The following is a 13,103-nucleotide window of genomic DNA, read 5'->3' as shown; positions in this document are numbered from 1 at the left end:
ATTGGTGGCTCGACTCTTATGAGAGCATTATAAATCTGGACTATGGTAATAGAGTGGCCAGCCTCTCAGGCCTGGAAATGACTTATTATGTGTCAGTATTTTTCCCTTCCTCTTCAAGGTATTTTGGCTTGAAGTGTAAATAATTAATTTCCCTATTTAAAGAGTGTCATGTTTGATTTATATCCATAGAGGTGCAGTGGGGTGACTGTATAGGGGTGGCATTCACTTCTCATGACGCGAATACCTTCTTCCTGAACTGGGGGAGAACATAGAAACAGAAACTGCAGAGACGTATACAATAACGTTTCATACAAAATAAATATAATCTTTTAAGAGTCTTACGCTGACATAAAATAAGAATCTAAATTAGCCGTACTGCAGCAGACAAGACTAAGTTTCACAGCATAGATTGCAGATAAATTTATAGTTTAACCCTTTAGAACCGGAAGCAGACTAAGTCCTAGTTAAATGAACTGTGGGGGAGTCAACATGTCTAAGATCACCTTAAATCTATGTAGAGTAACCAATAGGAACTTACAAAACAGCGACACTCTGTAAAATGGCCTGTGATTGGTGGAAAACTTCCATCACTGGACGAAAACCTTTGAACACAACCAGGCGGAGGCACAGAAGTCAACTGTTCTCTCATAACACTTGAATTATAATATGCTGACAGTCTCTTATCAAATTTGGCCAAAATTACACCCAAAAAAATGCCTTTAACATAAAAATATTGCACATACAGATCTGGTGAAACCTGCTGAAAAACACTTGGTTAGCTATTATGCGCCTGGTACTCCCAGCACAGAGTCATGAACCAAAAATTTACACTTGTGTCAGTGCAGCAATCCAATTGACCTGTCGCGAAACCCCGCCCCCAAACTGTCATTGTTCAGTTGCTAGGGTTAGGGCTAGGGTTAGTAACGGTTGCTGTGCCTAGCAACCATTACTATGTAAACAAGGTCCGTCAAGCTGCCAACCTCTGACGTGCAAAATCGTGAAGTGGTGTGCCTATGCAAGTCGGACACAAGGTACACCAATTGTGTGGCTGGAGGAGTCGTGTTATTTCCAAAGCCGAAAACGCAACAGGAGCAGTGACTTAAATGAATCAAACAGTGTGGAAGGCCTCACTCCCAGCTAACTCTCAAGAAAATAAACAAGCATACATACATTTGCTCCAAGATAAGGCTAGAATTGGCTAAAGCCACAGTGGTAGCTAGCTAGCTAACGTCGAGCTAGCAAGACTATATGAGCTGTGTATCAAAGTTCTGGTTACTGTTGGTGAATATTGGTAATATTAGTGCCAAATTTAATGTTGGCCAGCTAGCTAATGTTAGCTAGCTAACTTTAGCTGCGGGTCTCGATGCTGGGAGCTCTCTCTAACATTGTACTTTGTCAGTTTACATCAAAGGTGAACATTGCATCCCAAGCAGGCAATTCAAACTTATTTTGTTTTCATTTTTCATGTAGCATTTTGTGAATGGACAGCCTACTCCTGGGGCTGTGGTTGTTGTATTTGAGGTGGAGGTCATGGGGTGTCTCAGATTTCATTGACTGTTATGCTTTTGCCTCAATAATCATATTTTCCCCTTCGTGGCATATTTGAATATTTTGGATATATCCCTCCACTGCATAATATAACCTCTTTAGCCTTGATCTGGAAGATATCTTACAGGTATTGCTCCAAAAAGAATCACTGACATGCGCCGCTACTTCTCCCTGCCATAACACTGTGTTGAGACTCACTTGACGGGCTAGAAATATTAACTAAGCTTACTCTAACTATGCTCAGTGTTTCTTAGTTCGACTACTATAAAGTAGATAATAGCATTCTTCAGGATAGGAGAAGTCTTTGTTTTTTGTTTTTTTGTGGGTTTTTTTATGTATTTTTCAGGCAGTATGATGTTGCTGGTTAGCTTAAGATAACTTAACAATCATCTAGTAGAGCTAAGATGTATTGTTCTGTTGATGCTCAAGAAAAAAACTTTGTAACCACAACTTTTAAATGCCCTCATTGGGGTTTGAGCCAAACCAGCCTTTGTAGCCTTTGTAGTGGATGTTCTTGGATAGTTGAGCAACCTTCTCACCCCAGTCCTATCTTGTCCTTTCTCCATCCCTCCATATAATACATTTATGTCTGCCTTCACTTTTATCTACTTTGTGTTTCTTGCTTCTGTTGTACCTCTGATTTCAGTTCTCTGTCTCCTTGCTGCTCCTTTCTTGTTTTCCTCGTCCGTTTCGTCTGTATGAACAGTTGCCAAACATGATGCTTCTCTGCAAGTCTGTCCAGAGACAAAGTGATTCACTGAAGGTCAGCCCTTATCTTTCTCTCTTTCTCTGTCTGCTCTCTCCTCTCTCTCTACACACACACACACACACGCTCCCCATGCATTCAGATTATAACTAGTTTCAGATGGGAGCTTTGAAGCCATGGAGGGCTGGTTTTCTTTCATCCCAACATTGACTCATATTACATTTTCATAATTTGGTAATTTCATGAATATGTAATGCCTTCCTGTTGACTCGACTAATATGAAGTTGACGCACTAACACACACAAATACACATAATACACATACTCATACTCGCCCACGTTTTCTCAAAGTAAAACAGAAGGTACGACTGAAAAAATAACTACTAGTGGTGGGTGATATTTTGGAGGGACAGAATGTATTTTCTTCATAAAATAATAGTAATTAATAATAATAATTCATCACAAGTGAATTGATCCAAGCTTTGTTCAAAACTATCAGGATGGAAATCTTAAATTATTAGATGTCCATATATGACTGCAACAAAATCTGTGGAATGTCTTAGCTGTCACATTATGGCAATGCAACTTTCCACTTTCTACAAACTACCTACCGTACAAGGATAGTCATTACCTGCAGTGTCTTAATGTACACCAGTCAACATCTAGTTAAGCCAAGTGTTATTCAGGGAGAGATGAAGGTGAAACTGAACGTTGTGGCAACAACAGTTTAAGGTTCATGAAATAAAGAGTTAAGAGTGTCGGTTAATCCATTGAATTTGAAGAAAAGCTAATTTTCTAATATCTGTTTGATGCATTGGTGGAATGTACTTTCTCCTAGAGAAAAAAAGCTCAAGTGCAATTTTCTCAGTCATGCCCAAATTACAAATAACATCTAAATTTCTCAGCAACTACAACTTTGATACTATCAGTTTTCTTACGACTGACTGACTCTGTATTCATTTCTGGGCTTGAATGCGTATTTTTCGATTGGAGCTACAGTGAAGTTTTTTATTCTAAGGTTATTATGACAAAAGGCGCTACAATTAATCAGTGTTAGTGTTATCCTCTTATGGAGATTAGTCACATTATCATTTTAATGCTCTGGTGGTGCCTTTTTCATGTCAGTTTAAATCAGCGTCATCAACAAAGACATTCCACAATGAGAAAGAGAGGATAGGAGTATGAGGAAAAATGCCTTAGACGCAAGGAGGGGGGCAACTTCTAGATGGAGTGCAAGAAGAAAGAGCATAGTCAACAGGGTCAAAAGTGTCAAAAAGAGTGAAAAGGACAATGATCTTTATATTTTCCTTCACACTGACCACTCTGTTGTCACAGGCAATTGTTGATATTCTGTGGTTTAAAAAACAGAACAGCTGTCAAATAAAGGAAAAGTGAAAGGGTGCAGTGTGTGATTGGCTAAATGGCGCCGGTTTGTATGGTACCCTGCCGCCACCCCACGCGTCCCTATTCCTCTATGTCTCTGGCCCCTCCACCTCCCCACGAGTCCCTGTTTTCTTTCCGTCCCTCGTTATCAGCCAGGGTGCAGGCATTGGGACCGCCCGCAGAGCGGTGCCCACGAGGCTCAAACCGCCTCCCTGCCCTCCTTCCTTTCTCTGTTCTTTCTGCTTGAGGTCGAACACCATCGGGGGGTGCGATTGAGCGTGATAAATTGCTAAAGACGGCGCACACTCACTCGGATGCCAATTTGTTGAGAAAAAAAAAGAAAAAGAGAGAGACCAGAAAGTGTGTTCATGAGAATTTGTCACTCACGTGCAGACATGCAGGTAATCCCGTTGACATTTCAAGCACTGAACTCTCACGAGCATGGATGTACACGCCAACGAACAGGAAAAAAAAAACGTTTCCATTTCAAAGAGGCTATGACTTGTGTGTGCACCTTTCCATGTTTAGTAACATCCCTACAAACTGTAACTTATTTTATGAGGATGTTTGACTGCACATCATCTGTGTGTGTGTGTGTGTGCACGTGTGTGAGTATGAACTCACACCCCTGTGTAATGAAGACATTAACAAGGATGACAATTACTGTTGGCAGAAGATCAGCTATTATTAACTGATAGCCCTGCATTTCAAAGCTGCCTGTTAGCGATGTTGAAAGATCACTGTAACTGTGTTTAGAGCCAATTAGACTTAGATTGACACTTGGACATTCGAACTTATGTGATTTATCATAATAGGATCATAACAAGTATCTGGACTTCATCTGCTGTCAGTAATAACATGCTGACTTGACTGATCAAGGCATGTGCAGGCTGTTTATAAATCACGGATGCTTTCCTGGTGGTATTTTTAGTTTTAGTGTGTAGTTAGAGGGGTTCGTTTTAGTCAACGCTTAGTCATTACTAGCATAATATTATGTTAGTTTTAGTTATTTTTTGTTAGGTACAAATTTTTTTATTTCAAATGTCGCGTCCTCTACAGGTATTGCCAGTCTTTGTGTATGGTTGTCATGGCTATTTGGATTCTTTGTAGTCTCATCTATGGGGCAGGTTAGTGGGAAAACGGTGTCCATGTCCCAACAACAGAAGAACTAAATCTAATCAATATTACTCAACTTGTTTGAACAGAACTATTGGCCCTTCTCACCTACCTTTAGGTCTTCAACGATTTTCAGGCCAAGGACCCCCAAACTGGTAGACAGATTAAGTAGGGACCCCCTACCTACTATATGTGTTCTATATTAAACTCGGCCTAGTGCTATTTCTAAATATACATTGTTATCATTTTGCATTCAATATTAGGGTAATATTCAAATAATATACATGTTCAAATATTGATTTTTTTTTATTTCTAACATGTATGACAGTAGTGTGACAGATAAAGAAAATAACTGGTAGATTCAAGTCATAACTTTAAACATAGCTAAATGTAGTAGGTACAATGAATCACCAAGCCATTTTTGACCTCAGAAGTTCGCTTCTCTCCTACTAACATTACAACGTGCATCTGGGATTTCACCTAGGGACTGAATAGGCTCTCGGCCAATTGCCTACTATGTACAGGAGGATTAGGTTGACAGGTCTACTGTGACGCTTTGTGTGAAGGTGTGCTATATCGCTGAATGAGTGAAATGATGAAAGATAACATCTACTGCCTCCATTTATCCCTTTACTTAAATGTGTTGGACTCATGTTATTGTGATTAGAATATATGTGTGTGTGTATATATATATATTCTAATCAAACAAGCAGCACCTCACAAAAATACAGATACTTTTTGAGAAAATTAGCAAAATAGTTGGCTATTAATGCATGATTTCTTGCCAACACGAGGGAACACGAGGGGAAAACTGATGAATTCCTTCAGTTATCAACAAAAGATAATCAGATGATAAGTTCCACCCACATCAGCTCTAATATTAGAAGTGATTACAGTAAAGTTCATCTTTATTGTTCTACTTCTGGTGTAATTTTAATTAAAATGCATAGTTGAGTTTAGTTCTTAAATCTAGTTACACAGCTCTTTGTTTTAAATTACTTCACCTGTCCAACCAACCATCTTTTTCAAATAATTTTGGTTTCTTTCTTTTTATTAACGAAAAGAATACTGACAACCTCCCAGGGCATTACCTCCATGCAGTGACAAAAGTTAAAAAAGGAAACATGCCTGAAAAATGTCATGAGATATACACAAAGATAGAAATGTACACTCTCATACGCACTCACAGGTACAAACACAGCTTTGTACTTTGTTGGTTGTAGTTGGTTGCAATGAAAAGCAATGAAAATCAATGCAACAAAAAACAACATAATGAATTGCATCTGGTCACTAGGAATCAGGACAAAGAACACACGCACACACACAAAGAAACATTATTTACAATGACTGTATTTGCGGAAAACACCACTTAAGAGCGCTTGAGCTTGACCACCAACTGTTGCCCCAGCTGCTGTGTTGAATAACCACCACGTAACCTTTGTTGTGTTGTGTGTCCATTTGTAATTTTCTGTGAACAGGGATTTTGTACTAAATGACATTAATTATTAAAGCTATTGTTCAGAACATATCTAAGGGCAGCTGAGGATTGCTGTGATTATGAAGCTGCTTGCAGATGACATTTCACTAGCTGCCGCAGGTTGGTCTGGATCTAGTGTTGTGGATTTTCGGTCTAGGACAGTGAATGATTTGCCGGTGCAGTTTTTGGATGTTTTTGATTGATGTATAGTTGAGAAAAAGATTGTATGATTAAAGAAAGATATGGGCATGAGTCAGAACTAGAATCTCAGAAAGGCATAATTTCCCCAACTGAGACACAGCAAACTCAGGTAGGTAAATATAGAAAGTGGATCTTTGTTCAAGTGAGTGTGTGACTTAGAAATATTGCTGTACTGCTATAATTTGTTTTTAGTTTTCACTGGGTCTTGGATGTACACTTGCGCTGCCCATTTTCTTGAGAATGCATCAGAATGTACTTGTGTGGACTTGGTACTGTCAAGTCAGAATCCCAGAATACATTTTACTCTCCTGCTTTCTCCCGCTCTCTTACCAAATTTGCAAGTCTACAGCTGACACACATAACAATACACATGTACATTACGGTACTCGACACCCAGTACATCTGCAGCGGTTACACAGCCAGTAAATGAACTGAAATTCTGAATAATGAGCAAATAGCCTTAAGCACTCCCCTTGTAAGATATTTAGACTACAGCTCTCTTTGTTGAAGTTGTAGACTTCAAAGTGTTGGTACTTAACAAAATTCTAAGAATAGTTTCAGACAGTCTGAATGATCTGATGCATGAAAGAGCCTCTGTTAACAGACAGTTTGTTCTGCTGTGATAGATTTTAGTTTTAGCTGGGTTATACTTTTGTTTTCATCTCCTTTATTAAACCCAATTTTGCCCTTGTAAATCATCAAAAAAAAAAGAACTGATTTGCTCCCAGGGGAATCACAATCCACATTTAATCAGCCACATATTGTAAGTTTTGATTAATTTTCCATCTCACTCATCATTCTTCATTCATGTCACTCTTTTCATTGTTTCCCTCTTTCTTCACCATATTATTTCTTGGCCACCATTTATTTAGTAACTGTTCTGCCAACAAGGAATGATGCGGACACTCCATTTGCTGTTTTACGTCCTGATTTCAGCACTATTCATCCCCTATATTTAAATGCCTGATTAATGAGAGCAAGTGCATCCTTCAATCATGCACCAGTCACTTGTTTAATGGAGCATTCAGGTAGTAGTTTAACCCTTGAATTGTTTACTCTCTTGTTTTCTCTTTATTATGATCTATAACCACTCATCTGTCTATCTATAACCTCACAGAGTACCGCAAGGAACTCTGTTTGGTCCCATTTTATTTATTTTTTGGCTTGTATATAAATTACCTTTGTTGACACAAAGGAATTACCCAGTGTAACGTTGTTGTCAAAGGACTCTCCACTTTCATCGGTGGGTCTAGGCATAGGCAATATTTGCAACTTTTCAAACATTCCTAGTGCTCTGTCTTGAAAATAAAAAAAACAAACAAACCATAATTTCAAAGGAAGAATTAAAGCATCACATATATATCTGTATTAAAGAAACCAACTTTCTAAGCCAATCCAGTGTGGTTAAGAAGTAAAATAATATTTCAAATTGTTGACTAAATAGGTGTAGAAATGAACTAATCAAGTATCTACATGTAAATAGCAAAATAAGATTTTCCCAAGGTAAAGACAACCACAGTGTAAACAAGGAAAATTGGTGCCATCACATCATTATGTAACCATGAAGGTTCCAATAATATGTAGAGGACAGACTGGGAGCATAACAGTTAATTTAACCTCCAGACTTCCCTTTGCAGCACATCTTAGTCAACCTTAACAAAAAAATAAAAAATAAAAAAAAAATCAAACCTTGGTTTCAGACTGAGCTGGACAGAAAGAGCCTTGTGTCTAGTTGTATCCACAGTAGCACAATGACAGGAGATGGTCACCACTAATGAAATGTACAGGCTCTATTCTCACTAGTATACAACTTGACCCTATTCTCTTTGAAATTATGTTTTATTCTAACTTTATTACATTTATTTTTCCACACTTTGCCTTTATTTTTCGGTGTATATTTTGTTGTAGTTCAGTAGTTTTAGTATGATCTTTTTCCCTCCACTTGTGGCAGACCAGTGATAGTCAGCGTCTGCTATACACGAGGGGAAGAAATGACAAACAAAAGGAAGAGGAAAACACTTAAGAACAAGTCTGTTGTGCCACTGACAGCACCGGCTCAGATGTAATTCAGGAATATGTTTTGCTCTCTCAGACTGAAGGGAATATAAACAACATGAAGTGATTCTCAGAGGGGCTGAGTGATGTTTACACAGTTTTCTGAATGAAATATAATGAAATCTTTTTTTTTTTTATCAATACCTAATAACTTTGCAGTCATTTTTTTTTTTTTTTGGACTAACCTGAGAAATCCGCCGATCTTTATTCTACAGTTAACTTCCTCCATGTCAAGACTTCAATATCAAAACAGACCTACATCAGCATTTTTCAGCTTGATTATCTTAATACAAGCTGACTTGGTGCAGATATATAAGCATATTCCTACGTATGTAAAAACACATTTACATTGAGACATATGTAAATGTTTATTATATCTGTCTTTTTTTTGTCGCATTAGTTCTTGCCCTCAACCTGTGTGTGTCTGTGTGTGTGAGTGTAGTACTGCTGTCTATATCCAGCTGACAGACGTATTTGTCATCCTCAGCTGAACTACTACTGTTGAGTTGTTGTTGTTTTTAACTTGCTACTGTACATCTACAAGAAACCCTGGAATCTACTGGCCTGCATGTATTATTTAGGTCATGCAGCTACCGAGCTACAGAAGTGATGTTGGCAGTACTGGCAGTTCATCACTAGGAGATTTCATAAGCCTCAGTCATTACAAAAAATAATGATATTTGCTCTGCACGGTTCATGCTGCTCCATATGCATGTTGGTTAGGCAAAATAAAGCCTGTGTTACCTGTGGTCCACTTCTGGAAGTTTCCTTTACATCCTTTAGATCAAGCACTGCACCACCACTCTGCTTGGTGCATTGCAGAGCCTTTAAAACACACCACAAACACAGTAATGGAAGCTGCATGTAGCGAAGACAATGTGATGGTTATAGGTGGCTGGTCTTTACTGTCTCAATGAGCGAATATGCTGAAGAAAATCATTTTGGTTTTCTTCCAGGGGTTTGGCCAATTGATGCAGTTCCTAAATGCACTGGACTTTTCTGGTTGCCGAAATGGTGGAATAAAGCAAAATTGAGAAACAGGTGTTGTCAGGATTAGACGAGTCAGCCAGCCGGGGAGCGTTAAAAACAAATGCAACCCAAAGGGGTTTTCCTCCCTCCCCCTCTCCCTCTCTCTTTACATTCATCTCTTTTTCATAACGCTGAATTTGGATTTCATCCCTCTCTGAAGCATCCCTTCCTAATTTGTCATGCCTGAAAAACCTACTTGCAGAGCTTCGATATAAAAGAATGTTTTTGAAATGTCACACTTTTTCTCACATAAATAAATAGATGAGTGATTTTCCAAGTTGCGTAAGTTTAACTGTTGACATTTAGAGTTTATATAGAGTTATAATGAGTTGATTTGCACCTTATTAGTGGTGCTATTTATCACCAGCTGCTTGGAGTGGGCTGTTTTAGTCTTTTAACTTTAAGCATTAACTGAGAGATGATGGCCTCTTATCATTTAAATGTTTATCCTCTTATTTCGCTAAGATGACATCTTTTCTCCGCACTGGGTCTTGTTTCCATTCACGCAGGCACAATTAACACAATTAAAATGGAGATACTTTTAGCTTCATACAAAGTGCAAAGTAGCTGAAATCCTTTTCAAGAATTCTAACTGTTGCAGCTTTAATATATTAAAAAATCAGCTTTTTTACAGGATGCGACATGAAACCTTTTTTTTTTTTATTAAATCAAACATGTTTCTGGCTGGGTTGAGTGAAATACAGCAGTTGCACCTTTCTCATCGGCTGTTATTTTTCCATTTCCATGGTGATTCAGTTGGTGAAGGAAGTATTTTTTTAATATGGAGACTTAAACAGGAGCACAGCCTGCAGTCTCCATAAGACCTGTTGTATTTTTCGTTTTCTCTCTCTTTTCTTGACTTTCTTCCAGTTTTCTCCAATTTTTGGCTCCATCCCCAACCTCTGTTAATTAAGAGAGGTGAGGGAGCAGAGATTGGTCTCATTAAACGGCCACTGACATGTCTCGGAACTTAATCAAACCGTCAAAAAGTTCTGGTCTGCCTCCTAGCGATGATGGGGATGCTCAGGGAATGCTTAATGTGACACAGCAAAAACAAACTTGTAATGGAATGTTATTTCTCCCTAACTTTATTTTGTTGGCATCATAAACCTATTGGAAAAAAAATGGTTGATTGATCAGCTGAGAAAAGCCCTCTTGCAATAAAATAATACGGTTTGCTTTTCAGAAACAAAGGTGGATGTTGTCTGATGTTATTACATGGCCACAAAGCCTGTTCAGGAGGAGATGGTGATTGAGGATTGGCCATGTAATGTGCTTCTTGTGCCAACATCAAACTGCTGGCCCCGAGTCCAGAACAAATTCAGACAAACTTGAGAGTAACCAGTCAGTTTCCAACGGCTGTCTATGTTCATCCAATAGAGAAGAGAAGGACAACAGCCTTAAATCAGGCTACTTAAAAAAAAAGTTGCTGACAAACACGTTTTAAAATACATCTGTACCATGTGTAGATTAAAGAAGGCTACAGAGTGACATTTTATTTTCTGGTAAATGTATGTACACATGTCATTGGTCTACTGCAGACTTAGACACCTCCAATTTGTCCAGCAGTGGGTATAAGCAGCATCACTCTCCTCCTCTAGATAACTTCACAATGGCGTCCCTATCTGATTCGGCAGAAAAAAGACTTTGGAACTGATTCCGAAGGTTAAAACTCCCATAATTGGGGTGTGCAGTCATTTGTTTTAGCTACATTGTTGTTTTATAATCAGACATCATTACCAGCAAGTTATACTGGCAGGAAACAGAAACCATAACCGAACAGTTGTTCCTCAACTTTAACAAAACTTTTTTTTTTTTTTTTGTCTGAAGCTAATGTATCCTTAACAATAGCAGTGGTCCATCGGGAAACGCCCTGGAAGTCAGTCAGTACGCTAACATGCACTTGAAAAAAAATGAAAAATTGCTTTAATACGACTTTAACTGGACAACTTAAGTGCCTGTAAACATGCAATTACGACATCCAGATAATGCAACTGGAAATTGATTTTCCAGACAACCCGTGTGCGCTGGCTTAGGAAGAACAAATACATCCAAGAAAGACGGTCGCGGAAGAAAAAGGTAAACAGAGCCGGTAGAAGAACAACCTGAGGAATAGCGCAGATCTTATCTGCACCAGAAGTAGAGCTCACATTACGCACGAGATTAAAAAAACTGAACTATGATCCATCTTTCTGTTTGAAATGCCAGTCTGCCACATTAGACTCTGGTTGTTTATTATATGATGTAATAGGCCAGCTGGAAAGGGAGCTGAGTTAACAAGGTGAAAAGAACCATATCACCACCTAGTGTGGAGGAGGAGGACATGTTCCTGTCAGTTATTAGATTTTCTCCATTGCATGTAAACTCGGACGAGGACTGCATCCAGAAAGTCGAATATCTGACTGACATCGTCCTGCTGACAAGGATGTCAGAAGGGATCAGAAAAAGACTCAGAGGAGGCCATCATGTAACCTATTGACAGATAACTCAAGTGTAGTCGAGCGTGTACCTCTACATTGCGGGTGTTGTTTGAGGTGTAAAACCTGTTTATCTGTCTGATATTAAATGATTGTAGGATAGAAAGGATAACATGCGCATGGTGCATTTGTCATTCTGTTTGGTGTTTCTATGAAAAAATAATGAATGAGCAAATGCAGTATGCGCTCTTCATCATCTCGTCATGCAGTACAGCGTATCTCTGCCATACCACTTTTTCCTAATTGGTGTAAAGAATATTAGGGATCAATGGTCCTGAGTAAAACAGGACAACGTTTATTGCACTGTAATCAACTCATGAAACCCGTCTTGTATCTGTCACCCTCTATTTGTCTCTTTTCATCTGGTGAAGTCAAGCAAAGGTCAGCCACTTGTGTTCGACAGTCCCAGATTACATTTCATGGACATACACTGTGTGGGAAGTATCCATCTGTCTCTCTTTTTTTTTTCCTGCTCCCCTCTGCTTCCTTTTCTGACGCTCACAGTTTCTGTCGCTCGCTATGTTTGCACGTCTCTTCCTCTGTGGTATAATAACAGGCTTGTCAGTCACTCCTTCTTAGAAGAAAATGTTGAACTCGGGGTTTGATTCACAATCCGTAGTAGACAGCAGCTCAAATTGTACTGCCGGAGAAATGCCAATTTTAATCAAATGATTGAGAAATAAACACAGCAGGAGTCTGGCCGATGAATATGAAAACACAATATTGGATTTTGTGCTAGATTTTTGTTTGTAACACCAGCACACAGATATATTTCAGTCATTAGTCTTATAATCGAATACTGTTGCAAGATTATTTTTTTTTTTTAGTATCAGTAATGTCTGTGGTCACAATTTAAACGTGTACTCACACAAACCAATCTGGATTGTGTGAAAGCAAGTTTGACCCCCAAAGTCTGGTAGTTTATTTGGCACGATTCAGTGTATGGTGCATCTGCACAGATCAGTCAGGAAGTTTTAACACTCTCACTGATGCATGATACAAGACAATAGGTAATACAAGGTTGATTTTGTCAATTGTCGAACAAAAGACAACAAAAAGGACAGAAATTGTTTTGTAATGAGACATTTAAAAATGCTGAATTGGCAAAGTAG

The sequence above is a fragment of the Mugil cephalus genome, chromosome 8, assembly GCF_022458985.1.
Source record: "Mugil cephalus isolate CIBA_MC_2020 chromosome 8, CIBA_Mcephalus_1.1, whole genome shotgun sequence".
NCBI classification, from domain to species: domain Eukaryota; kingdom Metazoa; phylum Chordata; class Actinopteri; order Mugiliformes; family Mugilidae; genus Mugil; species Mugil cephalus.
Note: the sequence above shows the minus strand (reverse complement) of the source record.